Raw genomic sequence first — 26,129 nt, 5'->3', positions numbered from 1 at the left:
GAACCCTTCCGCAGAAAAGACTCATGGACTTCAGAACAGACTTGTGGTTGCCTTGGGGAGGAGGATGGAGTGGGTTGGACTGGGAATCTGGGGTTCATAGATGCATCTGGGGTTAATAGATGCAAACTGTTGCCTTCAGAATGGATAAGCAATGAGATCCTGCTGTATAGCACTGGGAACTCTATCTAGTCACTTATGATGTAGCAGGATGGAGGATAATGGGAGAAAAAGAATGTGTATATGTATGTGTGACTGGTTCTCTTTGCTGTACGGTAGAAAATTGACAGAACACTGTAAACCAGCTATAATGTTTATAAAAAATAAAAATAGGAAAAGAAATGAATAAGATAGACGTATACACAACTACACAGTATAAGGTCCTGTACCTGCCCTGTCCAATACAGTAGCCCTGAACCGCTGTGCGCATGAAGTAGGTACCCTGAAAAAAAGTCAACTATATCATTGATAATTTCTATCTAGATTAGGTATTGAAATGGTAATATCTTGGCTTTGGGGGGTTAGGTCGAATATAGTTTAGAATTAATTTCATCTGTTTCTATTTACTCTTTAAATATGGCCACTAGAAAATTTTAAATTACACAGTACCTCTCAGTTGTGGTTCGCATTATATTTCATCAGACACGCTGTTCTATGCCATGACCTATACCACTGATTCTCCATCAGGAGTGATTCTTCCCTCTACGGGACATAAGGCAATGTCTGGAGACATTTTTGGTTGTCACAACTGGAGGGAAAGGGGTTTTGCTGACATCTAGTGGACAGAGTCCAGGGGCGCTGCTAAACATGCTACAGTGCAGAGGCAGGCCTGCAACAAACTATTATCCAGTTCTCAATGTTCGAAATTTGAGACACCCTAGTTTAGAAGATGCAAAAATATTTTGCTTAAATTCTCTCACTAAATCCTCAGAACTCCAACATGCACTGGACTGCCCCCCTACAACAAGAAAAATGATCCAACCTCAAATATCAGTGCCAAGGCTGAGAAATCCTGCCCTATGCCATCACTGTAGGGTGCTGGGAGACCCAACGGGGTCTAGGATGTCAACACAGGTGTGGGGGTGTAAAGATTTTCTCTAGAGACGAGACAATGGGAGCCATAATACCATCCTCAGCTGTACGTCTGTGAATTGCCAGGCAGTACACTGAGCATCTGTTGGTGCTATTTTATTGAATCCCCATGAGAGGACTAGTGAGACAGGCAGTATCTCCATTTTACTGATCAAACTGCCTGCAGTTCACAGGACTCAAAGAACTGGGCGGAGCTATTGCATTTAAGAAGGGCGGAGACAGATTTGAAGCTCAGCCATTTAACTCCAGCGTGTGAGCGTTATCTACCATGGAGACAAGGACTGTAACCCCTTAGGTAAAGTTCAAGTCTCCAGACTCCATTTCTTTCTGTCCATCGAGAGGCCCAGAACCATAGCCAAGGCCACCTACCTAGTTTTTAGTGTTGATCACTTCAGTCCTCCCATTCTCTTCATGCCAAAGTGGTCTTTCCCCCAAACCAAACCTTTCAGTATTTCTTTAATTACCCTTAGGAGGCCTTTCCCATTCTTTGTCATGGGCTAGAAATTATGATTTGGATTCAGTAATTTTTTTTAAAGGCTGTACAACGTATTTTGGGCTAAGTTTGGTAAGAATCAAAAAATAGTTGCCCGGTATTACACTAGTGACTCATGAGTAGAAGTGTATCTCATATATCATATGGGGAATCTAAAGAAATGATAAAAATGAACCTATTTATAGAATAGAAACAGACTCACAGACATAGAAGACAAACAAACCAAAGGGGAAAAGAGGGGGGGTAAATGAGGAGTTTGGTATTAATATATATATACACTAGTATATATAAAATAGATAATCAAGAAGGACCTACCCTATAGCACAGGGGACTCAATACTCTGTAATAACCTATATGAGAAAAGAATCTGAAAAAGAATGGATATATGTGTATGTATAACTGATTCACTTTGCTGTACACTTGAAACCAATACACCATTGTAAATCAACTGTACTCCAATATAAAATAAACTAAAAATTAAAAAAAGAAATGTATCTCAAGGACAGGGTTAATGACAGTCCTCTCTCCTGCAAACAAAGATCGGGGGTAGTATTTTGCTTGTGTAGAGTATGATCCACGACCGTTTGGGTAAAAACGCATTTATAAGATTTAAATAATCACCAAACCAGCAGACAGTAGGTTGAAATAAGAAGACTTTAATTTGGGGTTTAGGGGGATATATGTTCTACTTTAAACATTTTTATCTTTAAATCTACAGATCTGTTTTACTCTACATCTACAAATGATCAGTACTTTGGAGGAAAGGGATCTGATTTATCTTATTCTGTATCTCTGGCAATAATAGTGAATACACAGCAGGCCTTGCAGCTATCAACTAAGGTGAAAACCTTGGAATGATCCTGAAAGAGATTAATTTTGAGTGTAAAGGCTCTTAAATGCCACCTAGTGGTCATGAGAGGATATATTACACAATATATTTTATTTTTTCTAGTAATAAATTGTATACTTTTATTTGTTTATATTTCTAGTAATTACAGCTTTGATAATTCACATTTCATCATATTAAATTTTTTCAAAACCCTATATTATTAAAACTATGAATCCTCTTTTTCAAAAGTTTTATTTTAAGTGTAGTTGATTTACAATGTTGTGTTAATTTCTGCTGTACGGCAAAGCGGTTCAGTTGTACATATGCACATACCCATTCCCATAAAGGTTATCACGGAAACTGAGTAGATCTCCCTGTGCTAAATAGCAGGTTCCCGTTGACCATGGACTCTGTATACAACAGTTACACAATATATTTTGAAATACGTTCCTGAAAATTTGTTCTCTTCGCCATGGTAGTCCCAGCATGACTTAAGACCTGTGAATATAAAGCATAAAATGATATCTCCTTAAAAACATGCATCTGGGAATTGCTGTGGTGGCTCACGGAGTGAGGAACCCAACATAGTGTCTGTGAGGATGCAGGTTCGATACCTGGCCTCGGTCAGTGTGTTAAGGATCCAGTGTTGCTGTGAGCTGTGGTGTAGGTCGCAGATGTGGCTGGGATGCCATGTCACTGTGGCTGTGGTGTAGGCCGACAACTGTAGCTCTGATTCGACCCCTAGCCTGGGACCCTTCATATGCTGTAGGTGCGGCCCTAAAGGAAAAAAATGCATTTGCACATCTTTGTCTTGTTTACCCGATGTAGTCTCACTCATCTGTCTGCGCCACCCCTTTGCCCTAAGCATCATATAAAAAGTCTGTATTAGTTGGGGTAAGCCCACCTCCTGAAAAGAACGAACTTTGAAATCTGAGTGAAATAATAACATGCAAATGTCCTTTCTCTCATGTCGCCTTCCAGTGAGGGCGTTTGGGGAGGAAGCTTCCTTGTTTGACTCAGGGACGCAAGCTCCTCTCATCTTGTAGCTCAGCCCTAAAGGAGGACGAAGATCAGAAAACTTTTCCTGTGCAAGTATCTTAGGCTCCGGGGACTGTGGGGTCGCTGTCGCCGTTGCTCCACTCCATTGTTGGAGTGTGAAGGCAGCAGCAGACAGTGTGCACATGAATAAGCATGTGCCAGTGAAACTTTATTTATGGACACTGAGATTTGAATTTCAGATAATTTTTTTTTTTTTTGTCTTTTGTCTTTTTGTCTTTTGTTGTTGTTGTTGTTGTGGTTGTTGTTGCTATTTCTTGGGCCGCTCCCGCGGCATATGGAGGTTCCCAGGCCAGGGGCTGAATCGGAGCTGTAGCCACCGGCCTACGCCAGAGCCACAGCAACCCGGGATCCGAGCCGCGTCTGCGACCTACACCACAGCTCACGGCAACGCCGGATCGTTAACCCACTGAGCAAGGGCAGGGACCGAACCCGCAACCTCATGGTTCCTAGTCGGATTCGTTAACCGCTGTGCCACGACGGGAACTCCTGAATTTCAGATAATTTTAATGAAATATTCCTAATTTTTTTTTTCAATTGAGAAGATATAAAAATGATTCTTAGCTCATGGGCCGTACAGAGCCAGAGGGCAGCTGTAATTTGCAGCCCCCTGCCCCGGGCTTAGGAATCCTTTACCTCCAGTCTGAGGCTGGAGAGAGGATCTTGCGTGGGGAAGTGGTGCACCATCCCGTCGGCGTCCCCTCTTGGTTAGAACCCAGTCACAGCAACACAGCCAGGGAGGAGAAGGTGTAGGTTTTGGTAAACACTTAGCAGTGTAGCCACCGTATCTAATGCAGTTCACCCTGCTACTTTAAAAATACAATGTCATTCATTTATTCATTCATTCTTTAGTAGTTGATGTCATCTCTTGGCCATGTTCTTGCTAATCCCGTTATTTGTATTGAGTTTCAAGACTAAAAGTCTTAAAGTAAATATGTTCTGGAACACCTTTTTGCTCTTATAACTACTAAATATTTATAATGGCTACGATATAGCATCAAACAGTAAAGAATGCATGAGTGAATGAACGAATGAAATTGTATTTTTAAAGAAACAGCATGAACTCACAATTAGAGACTGTGCCACATTGCCAGGTATTCACAAGTCCTCTTCTAATGCCTACTTACTTGGGCACACCAGCTCAGTACAGGTCATTGCTTTTGTAGCATCCGGCAGGAGCCGCGTTTCTCAAGTGTGAATGTGGTACGGTCTCCTGGGGTGTCCTACCCAGCACGGTGGGGCTCCTGAGCTTCTGCATCTTTAGTAGCAGTGATGGGGATGTTGCTGCTGCGGGGACCGTACCCTGAAGAGTAAGAGTTAGAGTGCTGGGCTCACAGAGCAAGGCCCGGCCTTTTCATCGCAATCCTCTTGTATACATTTGGTTTTTAATAGTTTATTTATTGGAGTATAGTTGGCTTTACAATGTTGTATTAGTTTCAGGTATACAGCACAGTTAATCAGTTGTGTGTGTGTGTGTGTGTGTGTGTGTGTGTATACCTACATTATTTTTTCCCACCTATATTTCTCCCACAGGTGTTCCCTACATAGGTAGGTCATTACAGAATATGGAGTAGATTTCCCTGTGCTGTACAGTAGATTGTTGTTAACTATTTTATACAGCAGCGTGTATATGTTATTTCCATCTTCCTAGCTCCTCTCTCCCTGCTCCATGGTAACCATAAGATTGGTTTTGAAATCTGTGAGTTTGTTTCTGTTTTATAAATAAGTTGTTTTGTATCAGGGGAACCCTTCCTCCTGTTGGCGGGAATGTAAATTGGTGCGACCTCTATGGGGGACAGGATGGAGGTTCCTTAAAAACCTAAAACTAGAATGACCATATGATCCAGCAGTCCCACTCCTGGCATGTGTCTGCAGAAAACCATAATTCAGAAAGACACACGCAGCCCAGTGTTCACTGCAGCACCGTTTACGATAGCCACCGCATGGAAACGGCTTATATGCATTTGGCTTTAATGGCTGTGACCCGATGCAGCTGTGTGTCTAGATTTTGGACAAAGTGGGAATAGAAGAAGAGTGTAAACTGAAGCTCAGAGCTTGGGGTAGACATCGTTGTGGGTTTTGCCAGAGAAAAGCCAGTCTTTTCTTTTTCCTTCTTCATGCAGAGGTTTAAAAGCCCAGCCCAACTTAATACCACTGAAATGGTCAAGACAGAATTAATGAAATGCTCTGCTTCTTTTCTGATGCTATTGGGACATTTGAAAACAGAACTATTTTGTATGGTAGCATTATAATCCCACAGCATGAGCTTCTTAAATACATCTCGTGTTTGCACATTTTCATTGGTTACCATAAGTTAGATCTTTTTCAAGAACCAGTTTTACTGTATCATTGTCCCTTTCTTGTTTCTGTAACAATGAACTCAGTATTGCAGGGAATCCTTAGGTTGTTTGTAGTTGAAATATAGGTATCTTCAGAAACGTTGGAAAACCTAATAGGTTGTTAAAAACTTTTAGAGGCATGTGAGAAGGACTTTGTGCAGTGTAGACTTATGACTGATAGGAAATATTAGTATAATATGTGTCCATCTAGAGACAGCGAAATGAAAGCATAAGACATTCCTAGAATACTCAAGTAATTTTGAATGATAATGAATTTTACAGCCAAAATGAAAAACGGGAATTGTTTAAAAACCTGAAGCAGTTCAGGTTTTAAAATCAGTCTTATAGTAAGCACAAAAAAGTAGCCCCTGTCGTTAAGTGAATGACACACAGGAACGAGAAATGCATCCAGGGGAGTGGGGCAGGGTCAGGTGGGCTGCCCTGGATGAACTAAGTAAGGAATGCTGATTTTTATTCCATGTTATTTCTCACATTGCCAGGAGAGGGCAGCCAGTCCCTAGACTGAAAACCACCTAACACGTCAAGTAAGTTTGCAGCTACCATTTTCAGAAAGTGTTGGGCTACGTGAAATTTTTTTTTTTTTTTTTTTTTTTTGGTAAAGCTTGCATCTACTGTCCATTCTGTTGACCATAATTGGAAACTTGATGCATAAAAAGAGCACTAAAGCAGGAGTCAAACAAACAAATCTGAGCTTGGAACGTCCTTGCCGTAGATCTCAGCAATTCTGTGGCAAGCCGAACAGCAAGTTGGTGCATATCCTAGAAGATTCTTTTATCTGTGAAGCAGGTCTAATAAGACCAGACCTGCTTCCTCAAAGCATGGCAAATAGTGAATGCAGTGATGTTCGTGAGAGCCCTGTGTTCATTCATTCATTCCTTTACTCACTTATTCAGTCAATGCATTCAAGCCTTAATATATTGGGGTTCGGGATGCCCAAATCCAAAGATGAGGATCCCACAGACTCTGCTTTCAAACAGCGCTAGTTTACGAATGGAGTAGAAATAGGATGCTGGGGCTCTCACCGAGCTGCAGACAGAGTGATGGGCCACGGAAGCTTGGTCCGAGCACCTGTCTACTCATAAGGCTGCCCCGTTGTCCCCTCATCTCCCACTACTCTGCCCTTCGCTCACTCGGTTCCAGCCGTATAGCTCCCCCCACCCCCACCCCATTCCTGGCTATTGCTTAGCTTCAACAAATGCCCCACTTCTTGGGAGATTTGGGTTTGCTGTTTCTTGCCAAGAGTGGCCTTCCCTTCGTTATCCACATGATGCCCCCTTAGGCATTATATTTTTGATCTACTCTCACCTGTGCAATCCTCAGAGAGGCCCCTCTGTGCACATTATCTCAGATAGCATCTCAGTCACTCTCTATTTTACTCTCTCTGTCTGAGAATTAAGACCTTACTCCCTAAGCCGTCTGTTGTGTGGCATGAATTAACTTCTCTCCTGTGTATCTGGAATGCTAATAGTTATGCATCATCTTTAGAAAAATTGAGAAAATAGTCTCTCAAGTCCCCTTCTGTGCTCGGATGAAGGAAGCAAGCTGAGTTGAGTTTCTTCATAAAACTTCACTTACCAGATACTGTATTATGAATATATTTGGCTTTTTTTTTTTTTTTTTTGCTTTTTAAATATTTTTTATTTTATTTATTTTTTGTTTGGTTGGGGTTTTTTGGCCACACCTGCGGCCTGTGGAAGTTCCCAGGCCAGAGATCAAACCTATGCCACACCAGCGACCAGAGCCACCGCAGTGACAACACTGGATCCTTAACCCGCTGAGCCACATGGAAACTCCTGGATACACCTGTTAATTTGTTTTTCTCTCTTTTTTTCCTTACTAAAAACACAAGCTTCGAGAAGATGGAACTATGGCTTGTTCACTGTTAGGTCTCCAGCACCTAGAGCAGTGCCTGGCAATATGCCTTTGTCGGATGAATGAATGAATGTATGGCAGACGAACGAATGAATTTGAGAAAGCACCGAAGAGGTACTTTCTGATTTGGATCTGCTAAGACCAGCAGAATTTTACTTGGGAGTTGGGAGCGGGAACGTTGCTCCAACAGTAGCACGGCATGGCTTGGTGAAATGGGCTTTAAGCTAGAGGGTACCATGTCCAGGTAAAGTAGTGGCTTTCTGAAGTAATAAATCCATACTCCTTTTAGCTTTACCACAGTTTTTCTCCTTCTTTGAGGAGTATTATTCACTGTATGTGTACTCTATTGTTCACACTATATTTTTAACAAAAATAAATTATATTCCCTGAGTAGACATCTACCTGTTGTCAGTCTGCGTGCTCAAGAAACACTGATTTTAACATTAACTTAAATACAATATATAATTGAAATTTAATATGCCAGGGAGAATATTATTAGGTAAAATTTCGGACCTAACACGTTCCTTTGGCTCACCAGAATTTTTCTTCTCATACTAATAAAAGGACTGCATGTCCACTCGTTGATTAAAGCAGTAATAGTTTATTGGGAAACCCTAGTGTGCGAGTCTTTTTTTCCGTAGTGCAATGTACAGGCGATGAGCGTTAGATCCGCGCCACGTAATGTGTGGTCCCCGGACCAGCTGGACCAGTGCCGGTCCTTGGGCAGTTCTTGCTGGTCTGTAGTGAGAAAAGCAGACTGAGTGAGAGGACACATTTAGGAGCTTTCATGGAAGTTTGACAACAAACATAATTTTCAATGTAATTTCTTTTATTCTTGTTACATTTTCCCAAAAGCATGAGTCTGCACTGGATTAAGAAAAACAAAGTAAAAATCAGCCCTGCTTCTTCTGCTACTGGTTGTCTGAAGAACAGCACTCTAGACTGTGATTTGTGGACTGCCTTTAGCTCCACAAAGTCTGCACTACGGGAGACACTGAAGATTTAGCTTGGGGTCCACTAGCCTCAAACTTGAGGCAGGTGGCAGTATCTGCTAATAGTGCTGAGAGCTGATATTTTTCAGGTCCTCCTCTGTTCTAGGCATTATGCTAACAATTTGAAAGCTGTTCTTTAGAGTTAGGGATGGAGGAAAGTATAAGCAGATATGATGGCACAGGTGGTTTTTGCTCTGTGCCAGCCAGATTTCTTTCAGAGGTAATACTTGCCTATAGAAAATCTCAAGTGCCAGCCACTCTACTGTTAGTTATGTTGCTTTGACCACTCATTTGCTCTCAGTTCTGGGTTGGTTCTAGTAAAGGTTTGAGAATTTAGGCCATTAAACGCATACATGGGTACAGGAAAGGCTAAGCGTGTCAGGTTATATATGCCTTGGAGACCTGGTGGAGAACCCAAAAGATTCATAGAGCCTCTTGCTTCAAGCAACCTGGTGTTCTTAACTCTGGGACAAAGCCATTTGTGTCCAGGGTCTGGGTCTTGTTGCATGAAGATCTTGCTGTAACCGGTTCAGTTCTAGGTGGGCAGTATGGTTTTTAGAAGCTCTGGCATTCACGACCTCATTGCCCATTGTGGTCTTTTCAGAGCATCCAAGGAATGTGCATGGATAACATTCTATACATTAAGCAACCTCTTAAGTAGTTTCCTGTGTTTGGAAACTCTGTGGACCATCTTAGGCATCCCTGCTAGTAAAACGCACACGGTGCACATGTGAGGAGTGGTGGAACCTACGTCATGCCTGGACCAACTCAGATGTGTGCCTGGATGGAATGGGAAGATGTGTCCTAGCTAAGCCACATTTCACTGGTGTTTCATCTCACGCTGTGCTGAAAGGTTAGCAAATAGTTTATGTAAATGTGTTTCAGAAAGGCTCCAGAAACACGATTACTAGGATAAATAGCGCAATAGAGCATCTCTTCTCAAACAGGGATTCAGAAATCATGGTACCGGTTCTGCAGTGATTTTGCTCATGTAAGACTGTGACTCTGGGAGATTAAGGCTCCTGAAAGAAATCCAGCCATATTTTTAATAGAAATTATAAAACTGAACTGCAGCTCATATCCACAAGCCCTTAAAGCTTTTATGCCCCTGTGATCAGGCATAGTCATGTAATGTAGCATTGCCGTATTTCACAAATAAAAATCCAGGAAACCCAGATCAACTTGAATTTCAGTGAAACAGATAATATTTTTCAGGATAACAATATCCTATGCAATATTTGGTATTTAGTATAAGTATGCCTCATGCAATGCTTTGAAAAGACCACAATGGGTAATAAAGTTGTGAATTCCAGGGCTTCTCAAAAGAATATTGCTCCCAGCCCACCTAGAACCATGCAGTATTTTGGACATACTTATATTAAAAAATACGCCTTGATTTTCTGCGATTCAAATGTACACTGAGTACTTACTATCTACTAGGTTCTGAAATAAGAGTTTCCTACATATATCTCATTTAAATTTTACAACACTCATAAAAGAAAGTCATATCATTAAAAAAGTTATTTTAGGGGTTCCCTTGTGACACAGTGGGTTGAGCACCCAGCGTTGTCCCCGCCGCAGCCTGGGCCAGTACCATGGCATGGGTTTGATTCCTGGTCCGGGAACTTTCATGTGCTGCAGGTGCAACCAACAAAACAAAACAGAGCAGAACAAAACTTATTATAGATGTGGAAACTCAGGCTTGGAGAAGTAAGGTCACTTGCCTCAGGATCAGCTACTGAGCCATCGAGCTGGGAGTTGAGGTCACAGCTCACATTTAACTTCGCCCTGGACTTTTAAAACTTCAGTGTAGTCCAAGTGGCATTTAATAATACTTTGGAAGCAGATGGACTAAAACACACACACACACACACACACACACACACACACACACACACACACACACACGCCCTTCCTATCAGCAAAACATCGATCACTGGTTTCCAGACGGTGAAGGCTCCCCTCCTTCAGCTTAATCTCTCCTGGTTCAAGTTACTAATTGGGATACTTGTAGCTTTTGTTGTCTAAAAAACCCCCCACATAATGACAAAAAAATAGCAAATTAAGTTGTGCTTTGAAGTGAATTCATATATGATTTTCACAGTAGCAGCAAACAACATAGGAAAAACAGGAAAATATCTAAGACCAATTATTTCTTCTACAAATGATGTCTGGGAGGAAAGAGTTTCGAGGATTACTTTATGTAATTTGAGGCTCCCCGCACTCCCACCTCCAAGCATCTGTGTCCCACTGGTTGGGATCTTTGAACCAGAGCAATCAGGTCTTAGGGGTAGACCCACAAGGAATGAGCTTCCTTTCCCCGAATGCAGAAATGAGCTCAGAGGAAAACACTGCTGGGGTTGAGAGAAATGCAAGGGGCAGGGGAGTGGAGGGTCCCTGAGTGGATTCTGGACCATAGCAGGTGCTTCTGGTGCCCTGCCTGCATCCTCCTGGAGGCTTTATACTGCAAACACCTGAAATGCTTTGCTAGGTGATTCTTCTGCCATTCCCCCCCCACCCCGCTGTGTTCAGCCAATAACAAGGCGATCTGGCAATGGCAGGAAGTTCCGCCCAGAAATTAACCCTTTAGCACAACCTTCCTTGCCTCTTGGGTAGGAAGGTTCAGCGTCAGACCTTCCTCAGTCTCCCACAGGGGCCTGGCAGGATTGAGCCCGAGTTGCCCGCTGTAGTCATCTGCTCATGAAGGCACTCTGCATCGGCCATCGCCCCTTCCCCGTCTCACTTCTGTCCTCCCCTCCAAGGGTTTCTTGGGACCTCCTCTCATTTAAACGATTTGCATGCCTTCTGATCTCACTATCTGCTTCTGGGAGATGCCAACGCTAAGGTGTGCATTAAGGAAGCTTTTATGTTTTTGAACTCTGTCATAGGTAGCAAAACTAGAAAAGACTAGTTTCCGCTCTTTTTCTGATATTCCGTGCCTTGAGAATGAGTCTAGCCTTTTGAGAGTTAGGTTGGTGAGCCTGGTTAATATCAATTCTCGACAGAGGGGCCCGTGTAGTTACTAACAACATGTATAAATACAGCCTGACGCCAATTATTCTTGTGTAGATTTTTTCCCTCTGTAAATGTTGGCCATTGTAAATAAAGAATTGATAGATTTTTAAATATAGTACATGGTAAATAACTGGTGTCCTTCAGTGCCTCCCTCCTAGCATCTTTTTTGGTCATTTTCCTTGAACTAAACTATGAAAGATAGATTAGATGCTTTCATTGCCTGAAAACGTTGTGTAATCATAAAACAGAGCAGTGTAATTCACTCAGCCTCATGCCAGGCAGTGTGGGGTAGTAAAAGGAAAATTAAACTGAGAGTTGGGAGCCTCGATTTCTGCATGACCTTGGGAAGTCCTCTAACATCTCCAGGTCCTGTCTCCCCTAGGGACTGAATTCTAAGAACCCATACACCTGTAAATGGGTACAATCTCTTTCACCAATGAAAGTCCCAGGGTAAATTGCACAGTTGAACGGGAGGCTAGATCCCGGACAGAATTCAGCATCCCAAGCTTTCCTGTTCAAGTACCCCCGGAGAGAGGCCATGCATCCAGCATCTTAAATACCTCTGAAGATAGGTTACACGGTTAGGATAGGCTTGCTCCTCAGAGACTATTTTGCAGTATTTCGAGTGTTTTTGGTTGTCAGAACTGGAGAAGAGGAGTGCCAGTGGCACCTAGTCGTTGGAGAAGCTCTAAATATCCAGCTGTGCACTGGACAGCTCGCACGACCAAGCATTATCCAGTTCAAAATGTCATTGGTGCCAAGGTTGAGAAATCCTGGGCCAGAATAAGGTAACAGATAGAGCAAAGCGTCTAATGGCTCAAAATAACAGAGCTTTATTTATTTTGGCTTCCCTAGCAGTTTAGGGCACCTTAAGCTGGACAAGAATGGAGTCGAGGGAGTTAAAGGGGAGAGACCCAGGTCTTCTCCATGTGCGGATGCCACCTGATGACGCTCTTCTCATGTTCAGCACGTCGCTTTCAAGGCCGCACCAGGGTCCCTCCATTCCCGCCCATTGGCACCGGGGAATGGTATGAAGGAGCATGTGTGAGGGGTTTCTATGGACTAAATCAGGCCGTAACACACGGCTCTTCCTCTCATAGTCCACTGGCTAGAAATCAGTCAATGGCTACTCCTGACTGCAAAGCAGGTTAGCAGACACGGGCTAATTATTTACCCAGCAAGAAGAGGAAAGGGCATGGCTGCCTAGTTAGCACTCTCTGCCCTAATGGGTAACGGCACCACCTCCTTTATCATAAAAATGAGAGCGAGGGGTTCTCTGCTGTCCTAATAGTTAAAGAGCTGGTGTTGTCACTGCTGTGGCGTGGGTTCGATCCCTGGTCTGTGAACTTCTGCACGCCACGGGTGCAGCCAAAAAAAACCCAAAAGAGAGAGAGAGTGGTAATCGTACCCTTGGTTGTTGAATACTCATATGTTTTCTGAATTTGTATGCATTTTGTGCGTTTACTTATTCAGTTCTCCCAGGTGCCTAATGGGGTACATCTTGTTACCTCCAGTTTACCTTTCAGGAAACTTAGGCATGAGACGTTCAGTCATTTCCCCAAAGTATTCACCCAGTAAGTGTCAGAGCCCAGGTACGAATTCAGGCTGTCCGGTGCTAAGATCTGAACTCTACTCACTGCAGCGCCACTCTCACTCTCTCCTTGAGGACGCTGAGGAGTAATTCTTCCGTCGAACCAGAACCTGCCTTTCTGTGAGCGACCCCCACCCCCAACAACTTGCTGGCTGTGCTTTTGTCAATGGCGTGAAAGAGGCAGATCATATTTGGAATTTCCAACACGTAAAAGTAGAAGTGTGGGTAGAAGTCCAGAGATGCCGGGCCAGGGTGGTGGCAGTGGGAATGCGAAAGAAGCAGGCAGGCGTAAGAGCTGGACAGCATCTCCACCAGGGAGTATCAGCTACAAGATGTAGCAGGCCCTTCATAGCTGTTTTTTTGTTTTTTTGTTTTTTTCAAATGAAAATCTGAACGTAGAGAGAGTTCAGAGTTCTCCAGAAATAGGATTCGAGATAGCCGCCTGAGAGTTACAGGAAACCTAGATGGTCTGTGTCTACTCATAGAAGATCAGCTTTACCCGAAAAATGGTTAGTTTCCCCTGGGAATTTCAGGTCTGGGGGTGGCTTGGCAATGTAGAGGTTCCTGGGGACTTTTGATTCCATCTCAATAATTCCGTTTTTCTTGTTTTAGGAACACCAGTAAAATTTCACGAATCACATGAAGTTTTGAGATAAGGTTCAACTACATTTTGGAGAATGTTTTGAGCAAATAAATTGTTTGCTGCTCCTGAAAGGGCACAGACTTCTTCCATTAGTAATTTGTATGAATCACTTTTTAATAAATGAGAAGATGGTTTTGTGCCCACGATAAGGGCACATTTTGTTCTTTTTTTTTTTTTTTTTTTTTTTTTTTTTTTTTTTTTTTTTTTTTTTTTTTTGTCTTTTGTCTTTTTGTTGTTGTTGTTGTTATTGTTGCTATTTCTTGGGCCACTCCCGCGGCAGATGGAGGTTCCCAGGCTAGGGGTTGAATCGGAGCTGTAGCCACCGGCCTACGCCAGAGCCACAGCAACGCAGGATCCGAGCCGTGTCTGCAACCTACACCACAGCTCACAGCAACGCCGGATCGTTAACCCACTGAGCAAAGGCAGGGACCGAACCTGCAACCTCATGGTTCCTAGTCGGATTCGTTAACCACTGCGCCACGATGGGAACTCCCACATTTTGTTCTTTTAATACAAGATATGTTTTAAAAGAAAAACGAAAGTAAAACATTGAGCAGGCAAATGTCCAAAAATATTTTAAGAATTATAAATTTCCATGACCCAAAGTTTTTTCCCTTATTTCAGAACTTTGTCCAAGATTATTAAGAGAGAGCTTTGGTTAGCCAAAAGGAGGAGGTATATTTTAATGTCCCAGGAAGTATATATTGTATAGCTGCTACTCAAACTGGTAATTTGAAGCAATCAAAATGAAGCCCCCTATCATGACAGTGTGATTAACACAGAGCCTAGGGAAAGCCTGCATGAGAATGCAACTTCTCCTTCTTGATGAACGTATTTCTAAAAGGCTTAGGAGTGATTTCAAAAAGTTCTCCATGCCCTTGCTGACCAAAGAACTAATCTTTGATGGTCTGAGAATCCGAGAGAGTTTTTCCTCCTGTGTGAAACATTGGCCCTACTTTTTTAGGAAATTATAACAGGACTAAGACAGAGAAGTCACGCTTGCTCTTATGTACCTGTGACCACAAGTGGCCCATTATTTCCAGTTGGATCGTTTTGGTAGGATCTAGTCACTCGTCCCCATCTCAATGCAACATGGCTGGGCAATGTGGTTTGGCTCTGTGCCCAAGAAGAGCTTGGTCTCCTTGAAGGTGGTCTTGAGTCTTAGGCCTCTTCGAAGTCTCAACTCACTTGTGCATGGTTCACAGTCCACATTTCATGCATGAATAAATGGATACACAGACATAAAGGAAGTGGGAATAAAGCCTTTGTTGTTGTTGCTGCTGCTGCTGGTTTGTTTTTTGCTGGGGGCTCTTGGAGGAGAGAATGATGATTGAAGATTTAGAACATACTGAGTTTTCAGTAATGTTAAAATGCTCTAATAGAACCAGACCTTAAAATATTAGGTAAGAGTATAGCATTGGAGATTAAGGTTGTTTTTTTGGCTCTTTATGGCCGCTCCTGTGGCATATGGAGGTTCCCAGGCTAGGGGTCTCATTGGAGCTGTAGCCGATGGCCTACACCACAGCTACAGCAACACAAGATCCGAGCAGCATCTGCGACCTACACCACAGCTCACAACAGTGGTGGATTCTTAACCGACTGAGCAAGGCCAGGGATCGAACCTGTGTCCCCATGGATGCTAGTCAGATTCATTTCCATTGAGCCACGACGGGAACTCCCTGGAGATGAAGCTTTGAAGGCGATTATCAGTTGAGTGGATTTCACTGCCGTATCCCTGGAGCGCAGTTCAGAACCTGGCCCAGAATAGATGTTTCATAATATTTTGTCGAATGCATGGATCAATGTATGTTTCATTATTAGAAACGAGGAAAGAGTAGTTTTCCCTTTCTGTAGGATGGAAAGAAAACCAATGCTAATATATTTGTATATCGGTTAGCTTTTGATGCATAATAAACCACCCCAAACCTCAGTGGGTTCAAAAAAATAAACATTTATCTTTGGTCACATACCAGTGAGTCAGCTGAGTGGTCCTTTTGGTCTTGACCTGGGCTGTCTCATGGATCACAGTCAATTGCGGGTCCTCTACGTGCCTCTGCTGATCTTGGCTGCCTCTCTCCTATGTTTAAAAAAGTTGGCTGGCCTGGGTTGGTGGTGGTGAGGTAACTGGGCTCTTTATGTATGGTTTGCATCAGACTCTTCTGGGCTTTTCTGGGCATGTGGCAAGGATGCATGAGAGAGAGTAGACGCATTCGAGACCTGTTAAGGTTTAGGTTCAACACTGAAGTCTCATCACTTCTTCCACTGCCTCTTAGCCAAGACAACGTACAGCACCAGCTCATATTCAAGGGTGGGGAGAGAGGCCCAATTCTTGTGGCAAAGGTTGCAAAGTCACACTTCAAATCATGTGGCTCTGGAGAGTCTATTAATTGGCATCATCAAATAAAATAAATCTGTCGCGATGTAGACGGAAGTTACTGCATAGCATGGAAAGAGGGAACACTCATTTTGGGTGTGTTCACTTTTGAGCATCATCGTCTCCAGGATAATAGGTGGGATTCTTAGAATAATTTCAAGGCTATTGTTATTATTATTGATCCATAAAGAATAATTTAAAGTTCTAGTGTATTCCCTGCACTTTAATTATCTCTCAGACTAAACTAATCTTAAATCCAGGCTCAACCATTTTCATGTCATGGTATGTAGAGGAAATAACGGTAGTTTTGTGGCATATTGGAGTAAAAGGACCAGGCTGCTTGTGGTTGGAGGGGACTAGCCTTGGGGGCTCTGGCTACCCCAGGTCCAATTGGCTGGGCTGAAGGCTCCCCAGCTCTGTGCTTCTGTAGCCCGGCAGCGGGGGGATGGGGGGGGGCTGGTTAGGATATTCTGTAGTGGCCCAAAATAATAATGAGTACAGTGGCTCTCACCATTTATTTGCAGAATCCAGCATAGAAGACAGGCTTCTTGAGTCAGTCCCACGTACTTTGCATAAATCCGTGTGGTCTTTAAAGGTATACCTCCCCTCGACACATTTATCAAGTACCCAGTCTTTGTCTTGACATGTGCAAGGTGCTGAGGGAAATGCAGAGAACAGGTAGGGCCTGGTCTTATCCTGGCTGGGTTAGGGAAGGAACTCTCACCCACCTGTTTGGATCTCTTCTCTGGCCCAGTGTCAAGTCTGACACAATGTAATGAGGCAAGTGCCAGTTGTTTCTGGAACTGCAAGCTTTGCAGAGGCTTCCTCCTTTGTTGTAGTAACCGCATTTCGACACAAGGTATTCCGCAGAAGTGCAGGAAAAACATTCCGTTTTCTTAGGAATCCCTGACAGTTTCCCCAACAGGAAAGTTTTTGTCCAGCATGACGTTCATGCACTTGGAACACAGGTAAACAGGTGTGCAAGGGCCTCTCAGCGGTGTCTTTTGTGAGTCCGATGGAGAGCGTCTCCATCAATAGGAGGCAGGATGAGGCTTGGGTAGCCCAATGCAGGAGATCCTCTGGTTGTGCTACTTTTGCGTTATTTTTATATGTTCATTTCCTGCAGCAACATTTCTACTAAATATTTACCGGTTTATTGTGAGGGGAGATCACTTACCTCTTGCCACACAGTAAGCTGCTCCGCAGCTCAGTGACTCCCAGCAAGGTTGAACAGCCTTTTCTGGAAAGAGCCAGATGGAAATATTTTCAGCTTTGTGGGCCGCATGGTCTCTACCCCAACTCTGCAGCTCTCCCACTGTTGGGCTGAAGCAGCCCCAGGCAATCCAGAAATGCATGGACATGGCCGCGTTCCAGTCAAACTTTATTTATGGACCTTGCCATTTGAATCTCATATACTTTTTGCCTGTCGTGGCATCTTCGGGCGTTTCTTCCTACCCTTTAAAATTCAAGATCCATGTGTAGCTGGCTGGTGGGTGAGTTAGGTGGCAGCTGCATTTGGGGTCACAAGCTGTAGGTCAGGGCCTTCCGGCCTAAAAGGACCGTCATCACCACTTGGTCACCTTCAGGTTGCTGTGTGGAGTCGGGTGGGGTAGGGATGTGGGGGCCGAGGTGAGCTTGGCCCGGTGACTTCGCTTTGGGCTCTGGATCCAGCCGGTCTTGACTTCTCACCAGGGGAAGGGTAGTGTTCTCATCTGCACGTTCCTTCTGGGGCTCGGGCTTCGTGGCAGCAGCTTCTAGGGGAGGCCCTTTTCCGGGCCATGGCACAGACACAAGGGAGCGAGCCTAGTTACCCAAGCGCATTTGGTGCCTCATGCAGCCTCACAGTCCACTGGTCAGAGTAAAAGGCACGTGGTAGAATCCACACTCAGCAGGCAGAAAACACACTCTCCTGGGAGGAACCCCACGCACATACTGTGTGAATTCCGGAAACTGAAGAACTGGGGCCCTTCCTTTACTGCAAGGTGTAATGATCGCCCTCCTATTTTACCTCCAGCTTTAGTGGAGACAGAAAAGAAAGGGATAAATAATCTGTCTTCGATTCTTTCCGGAGAGAATAGCTTCCTGTGACTATGCCTCTTAATCATGTGCAGGAAAATACCATTTATAATTTTGCCCTCATTCGATATCTCTTTTACTGGAAAGTACACATTGCACATTGTGGATACGCTAAAGGCCAACCAAATGTTTTCTGTGAGAGGGTTTCAAGCCATCGACTGCTGCCTGTGAACAGGCTTTGTTTAGCATCCGAAGGTTTGTTCTCTGTTACCTGAGAGGTCCTCTTATGTCGCACAGGGGGAGAGGAGAGGAGTTTATTCCTGGAAGCGGGGCCCGTGAAACCATGGACTCTTTCCCACAGTGGCTGCAGCCACATCACTGATGAAGGCCTGTTTCACACAGCCTTTGTTTTTGTTTTGTTTTTTTTTTTTTGTTTTTTTGCCTTTAGCTACATTCCTTCTACTTCACCATTTGTTGATGCAACTTTTAACACAGGACAAAGTGTCTTATGTTTTTCTAACCGTTCTTACTTTCTGGATTTCTTTTCTGATAACCTTCTGGATTTTAGACTTACGACTTTAAATTCCTGAATAGAACATTTCTCAAAACAGCACCACTTTTTTTTTTTTTAGCATGCACCCTGAATTTTAAAAATAATAAATCAGTGAGTAATCATCTCCCTGCAGCAAAACACCAGAGAGATCTGAGAGTGGGCACCGTCCACCTGCCAGTCTGGGAGGGCTGCTTAGCTTTGTAAGACCTCAGTGTTTGTCTTTTTTTTAAAAAAAAAAAAAGTCACTCCCAACTTGGAAATTATGTGATTCTTAAGTGCCACAAAAAGCACAAAACTGGATAGATGTCTCCCCCAGACTCATATATGGAAGCTGTAACTCTCAGTGTGACTGTGTTTGGAGTAAGGAAGTAATTAAGGCTAAATAAGTTCATAAGGGTGGGGGCTGATCTGATAAGAATAGTGTCCCTTAGGACAAACATCGGAGAGCTTGCTCTCTCATTCTCCCTGTGCACACGCAGAGGACAGGGGACATTGCCCTAACTTTACATTCTCGTATTTAATTACGTGAAAGCATCTATGAATCCCTTCATGAACATCCTACTGGGTATGCGCCAGTCAAAACAAATCCAGTGGAAAGTATACTTTCCCTTTGAGCCAGGTGATATTTATAGCTAACGTAAGACTTCTTGTGATCCGTTTAGTAGTCAAACCTTCAAGAGAGGCAGCGTGGTGGTCGAGAGGGGACACCCTGGAGCCAGAGCCTGGGCTAGTTAGATCCTTGCTCTCCTTCCCACTGGCTGCGTGAGTTGACAAGTTGCCCGAATGCTCTGTGCTTGGTCTGTGAACGGGGGAAAGTAATGACATCTATCTCAGAAGTTTGCTCTGAGGATTAAATGAATTAATATTTGTAAATTATCTAGCAAACCGTATTACAGTTAGCATGATCTCAGTGTTTGATAAATAGAATAAAAGTAAGCATAGAGAGCCATGAAATATATTCATCTATACAAACAAAATTAGAAAAAAAAAGGGAAGGGTGGGGGACATTTGGAGTTTCTGTGGTAACTTGTATATGGAATAGGGGAATTCTGTGAAAACATTGCTGTTTCTCTCACGAAGACAGGAATGGTGGGACCATGACAGAGGCGAGGGAGGGGCAGAGAATGGGTGGCATAGAAGTCTGGTCTCCGCTGTAGCTTTGTCACCAGATGCCCTTGGACCAGCAAGTCACCTCCTCTCTCTGGGGCCTGCTTCTTCATCTGTCTAGAAACAGTTGGACTAGATGTGTATAGTGGCTTATTCCGAGGCTAGAAAAGAAAGATCTTTTGTGATCCTAAAAGCACATTGGGCAATGTTGTTAGGTCTCACTGCTTATGGTTTAAAAGAAAAGGTTTTACTTAAGTGGGAGGCAAAGAATAAATGGTCCTAAATATTTTAAGTGGTAAGAAAAGGGAAAAAATGCAAGAAAATGTACAGAGATACTGGTACCCAGAAGCTTGAGGTATTATTCCAAGATGGTTTCAGTTCGGAGCACTGGGCATGGGAGTGGGGGGAAAATTTTTAAATCATTGAAATTTGCCTAATGACAACTTTATAACTGCTCATGGCAGAAAAACATTTCCTAACCCGAGTCTACATATTCAGAGATTTGAAGACTGGGAAAATGGTGGCCATTATCACAGGGTGAAAGAATTTGACCTGAGGACCTTTAAGAGAATTATTGGTTAATATCCCTGTTTATTCCCTGCTCCCTGCTTCACAGAGTGGCCAGTGTTGCTTGGGGAACCACGCAGCCTCAAGACTTACTCTGAATTTATGCATCTTCCAAGCGACTCTACAGGCTGTGGTTGCAGTGGCATAATGTGTTCTGTCCCAGGAGGCTTAAATGGTACCGATGTCAATGCCGCCCCGAGGCTGTGAGTGAGTGACAGAGAGAGAGGGAGTGTGTGTGTGTGTGTGTGTGTGTGTGTGTGTGAGAGAGAGAGAGAGAGAGAGAGAGAGAGAGAGAGAGATCTAGACCAAGATTGCTCAACATCAGTGCTACTGACACTCAGAGGCCCACAAGACCTTGGTGTAGGGCTGTCCTGTACACTGTAGTATATTGTAGGATATTTCACAGCATCCTTGCCCTCTACCAGCTAGATGCCAGAAGCAGCCCCATACACACGCCCGTGGTGGCAAACAAAACTGTCTCCGGATGTTGTCATATGTCCCTTGAAGGGCGCCGTTGCCCCTGGCTGAGACCCATTGCCCTAGACTGAGAATCAGATGGCCTGCTCTGTCACTCAGGGTCTGAATGACGTGACGAAGGCCCTCAACCTTTGTGAGCCTCAGTTTCTCACCTGTAAAAAAAATGGGGGCTAAAATCACTAACTCATGGATACTCTGAAGGATTAAGAATTAATGCAAGTGAAAATGCACATTAGAAGTAATTACGTTGTGTTTTGTTAAAGGCGCAGGTGCAAATTTCCATGCCGTAGAAACAGTAGCAGCCGAAGAGAGAACTATCCCTCTCAAGTGAACAGATAGCCCTGGTTTTAAAGATGTGAACAGTGAGATGGAGAATCGTTCACACCCGAGTGTACCCTCTCATAACTGCTTAAAAGCCATGCAGTCTTCTGCATCCCATGTGCCCCCCCTAAGGTCACTTCGTGGAGGGCGTAGGTGAGGGATGCACTCTGTGAAGAGCAGTTGTCAGCTCCCTTTCCCTGAGCGTAAACATACGTGTTTCCTTGTAGAGGATCCCTGAGTCACAGACGGCCAGCTATTTCTCAGGAACTCCTCTCCCCTTTAGGATGAGGCATTTCTCACCACTGAATAGCCAGTAGGGATTTGGGAGTAGATTAATAGATAAGACTTAATTAAACAAATATTTTTTAGTCCTACAAGGCTCTGTGCTTGGTAAAAAAAAACAGTGATGAAAGCAAAGATGATTAATACATATTGTCCTGGAGTAGGGAGAAGCAGCTTAGACCTAGACTATGCTAATAAAAGAGTAAAAGACACGGGCTAAAGAGAAGAACTGGATACTTCAGCCTGAGGGCTGGGGATAATCAGGGGGAGAATTGTGGGAGGAAAGGCATGGATTGGGGTTTTATAGGTTGCATAGAATTCATATAATCCCCACTCAGGTTCTTCTGTATTCTCAAGTTCATGACTCTGTGCCATTGACTTGTTTAACTTACCCCAAGTATAAAATGAAGGGAGTGCAATCTCAGTTGTCCAGGCTACCTCAGGGAGTCAAGTGAGAGCTCCTAGGCAGAATGCACTGCATTGGTGGGTAGCGTTCTTATCGAGTGGCTTGTCACTCCGTTACTGCTTCCGTCATATGTTGCTCTTTGGGGGGAGAATGTTAGGGAAGCTTCCATGTTTCTTGAATAAAAGCCCACTAGACCCCTCAGTCATTTTCTGCTTTGAGGAGAAAAAAAAAAGTCTCAACCTTCCTCTAGAGCTCTTAATTTACCAGGACTAGGGAGAAGTAGAAAAAGGAGCATCCCACTAACTTGTGGGCTTACTCTTCCCATTAGGACTTTCCCAGCGTGGTATCTGAAATATCTTTGTAACATTGTCTTTAGCTGTTAACCACCTCCATTCATTTTTTTAAACTATGTTGTTACCTTCAGGAAGGGCATGAAACTGCCATCTTCCATTCACTGGCCTCTACTGAATCTCTTTAGCTTTGTGTCTCCTGCTAAGTAAGCAATGAGTGTGTGTGTGTGTGTGTGTGTGTGTGTGTGTGTGTGTGTGTGTTTTCCTCATTTGGCTAAAGACCTAGTGGTATGGCACTAAGTGGGGGTGAAAGATGTAGTTGGGTTTTCATCAATATTTTGTATTACATCTTGTTTAATAGCTACTGGATGAGTAAGTTTAGATACAAGGACTTAAAAGAGCCCTAGAATATTAAATTATGCATTTAAGACAGTGGTTCTTAACTGGGGGTGATTTTGCCCAAGAGGGGGCATTTGGCAATGTCTGAGGACATTTGTGGTTGTCTCAACTGGGGTGAGGGTGCTATTGTCACCTGGTGGGTAGAGGTCAGGAATGCTACTTCAAACAGTTTAAAACGCATAGGACACCCCCACAATAACAAATTGACTAGCCTAAAATATAAGTAGTCCTGATTTGTGTACTCTACCTGCTTTCCAAGGAAGCTTAGCAAGTTAAACATAATAGAAAAGAACAACTACAAGTAAAAGTAGAACTCAAAATACAGGGAGCAGAAGCATAGATGTCACCATGTTAGCAAAGTGACTTAGTCATTTAGGGTAAATGTTTAATTGAGTTTGGAATTGCCTGACAAATGGGGAAAAAGAAGAAGAAGAAATATAGTTCTTGGGTTTCCAAAAGCAACCTTTAGAATACAAGTTCATCAGCAAAGACCACCTTTTTTCTCTCTGTCCACTGAATTCAAAGAGAAATATATCTCATAGGGTTTTCTATATGGTGCATTGTGTAATGAAATAGACACATTTTCCAACTGTGGTTTTGCAAACAGATTGTGTGATTGTGTGGGATATTTCTTGTCTCAACGCTTTACCAGAAAATAACAGATCTATGACATTAGATCTTATGAAATAAAAGATATTTCTTTATGACCTGAGTATTGTCTTGTCTTTGCTCTGAAGATAGAAGAGCAAGATGGCTGACACTTCCATCAGTCTCTGGGACTCTCCCTCTGGGTTATCAAGTGAGTTCAGTGAGTTTTGGACAAGGGCTAAGAGTAATTGGTTCGTGATAGAATTGTCTGATGAGCACCCAAAGTGCTTGTTAGAGCTCATTCAGCAGCATTTATTTCTGGTCTACTTTGGATCATCCAATGTGTTAGTCTCTGGGCCACACAAAGGTTATTAAAATATGCTCCCTGTCCTCGAGCAGTAAAGAGTCTAGCCCTGGCAAGAAGATATATAAATAATCATGAGTTAGTACACATAGTAGAGGAATGTGCAGTGTGTCATAAGAACTTAGAGGAGTAAGTGTTTAGTTTTGTCCCAGGGCTTCAGGGAAAGGTTCAGTGAGAAAGTGAGATTTGAACTGTGTGGGCTATTGAAGACGTCTTCGTAGGTCTTATTTACAAACATTTTATTCATGTATAAAATACATAAAGAAGCCCCCCAAACAACCCAATGAAAAAAATGGGCAGAAGCCCTAAACAGTCATTTCTCCAAAGAAGACAAACAGATGGCTAAAAAACACATGAGGAGATGTTCAACATTGATAATTATGAGAGAAATGCACATTAAAACAGCTGTGAGGTACCACCTCACACCAGTCAGAATGGCCATCCTCAAAAGGTCTAGAGACAGTACAGGCTGGAGAGGGTGCAGAGAAAAAGGACCCTCTTACACCGTTGGTAGGAATGTAAGTTGGTACAGCCACTATGGAAAGCAGCATGGAGGTTCCTCAAAAAACTAAAAATGGAATTACCATATGATCCAGCAATCCTACGGCTGGGCATCTCTCTGGAGAAAACCATAATTGGAAAAGATACATGTTCATTGCAGCACTATTTACAATAGCCAAGACATAAAAGCCACCATTCCTGTTGTCAGAGGAATGGATAAAGAAGATGTGGTACATATATACGATGGACTATTACTCGGACATAAAAAGTGTGAAATAATGCCATTTGCAACAGCATGGATGGACCTAGAGATGAACATACTAAGTGAAGTTAGACAGTGAAAGACAATCATCATGTTATATTAATTATGGGTGGAATCTGAAAAAAGGATATGAACGAACTTATTTGCAGGACAGAAACAGACTCACAGATCTTGAAAACAAACTTCTGGTTACCAACTGGGACAGGTGGTAGGCGGAGGGATGGACTTGGGGGTTTGAGATTGGCATATTCACAGTGTGAATGCGGAGCGATTGGCCAACAGGGACCTGCCGTATAGCACAGGGAACTCTACCTAATATTCTGGAGTTCCCATCATGGCTCAGTGGTCAACAAACCTGACTGGGAACCATGAGGTTGCTGGTTCGATCCCTGGCCTCGCTCAGTGGGTTAAGGATCCGGCATTGCCATGAGCTGTGCTGTAGGTTGCAGACGCGGTTTGGATGCCGCGTTGCTATGGTTGTGGCGTAGGCCGGCGGCTACAGCTCCGATTAGACCCCTAGCCTGGGAACCTCCATATGCCACAAGTGTGGCCCTAAAAAGACTATATGTGTGTGTGTGTGTGTGTGTGTGTGTGTGTGTGTGTGTGTATGTGTGTGTGTATATATATATATTCTGTGATGGTCTATATGGAAAAATAATCTGAAAAAGAATGGATGTTTGTACATGTATAGCTGAATCACTTTGTTGTACAGAAGAAATTATTACAATCCTGTAAATCAACTGTACTTCAATAGAAGTTTAAGAAATGAAACAAAAATTAAAAATAAAAATACATGTAGAAAAGTGTGTAAATCATTATGCATCCCTGTCTCTGTTTGCACAAAGTGGACCCACACATGTAACCAGCACTTGTTCAAGAGCATCACCAGAAATAGAACCCCAGAAACCCCTTCACACCTCCTCTTCTAGTAATTATCTGCCCCCAAAGGTAATCACTGTCCCAAACTGCCAACCACTTAGATGAGTTTGTGGTTTACATAAATGTAATCACATGCTACATATTATTTTGTGTCTGGTTTTAACATTATGTTTGTGACATTCATACAGGTTTTCATCTGTAAGTGTAAAGCATTCCTTTTCTTTGCTGTATAGTATTCCATTGCATGCATATACCACACTTTATTTATCTTTTCTATGACTGATGAACATTTGACCTATTTCCAGTTTTTGACTATTATAAGTTGTACTTTTATGTCCATTCTTAGTTTTTAGTGGTTTTTGGTGAACCCATTTATATGCTGCCATGTATATACCTAGAAACAGAATTACAGAGACTTGGTATACATACATGTTTTGAAAAAAAGGCTTATTTTTGCTTCCAAATCTCAAGTTGTGGCATTTAATAAAAAGTTGACAAAGTGTTCTTAGGAAAAGAATATTTCATTCTCGGGGGAGTGCAGTTATGTGGTGGTGGGGGCACAGACAGAGAGGAAATCTGCACAGAAGAGGCCGGATTATTTTGACAGTGATGATGGAGAGTCTTGGGAAGTCCTTTCAGAGAAAGAAAGGGCCCAATAAATATTTATTACCTGAGTAAAAAGAAGACAAGGTTGATCAGGGGACTCAATGCCCTTTCGAATTCTGTCGTTTAAAAAAAATCCCCTACAGGGAGGTTTTTTACATCGGACCAGGCGATTTTCGCCCTTCTTCAGATACCCTCCC

At 43.1% G+C, this 26,129-nt stretch overlaps 1 protein-coding gene across 4 annotated transcripts in view; it reads left to right on the top strand.

The window, feature by feature from the left end:
• ARHGAP6 (Rho GTPase activating protein 6) overlaps positions 1–26,129 on the top strand; it is a 530,728-nt gene that overhangs the window by 129,487 nt on the left and 375,112 nt on the right. The window lies entirely within an intron of this gene.

The sequence above is a fragment of the Sus scrofa genome, chromosome X (genome assembly GCF_054392235.1).
Source record: "Sus scrofa isolate SSC_HxYL_T2T_F1_AM1 chromosome X, Sscrofa_HxYL_maternal_Yorkshire_Landrace_v2.0, whole genome shotgun sequence".
Lineage (NCBI taxonomy): Eukaryota > Metazoa > Chordata > Mammalia > Artiodactyla > Suidae > Sus > Sus scrofa.
The sequence above is the reverse complement of the archived record's forward strand: the minus strand, read 5'-3'. Positions and strand labels throughout refer to the sequence as shown.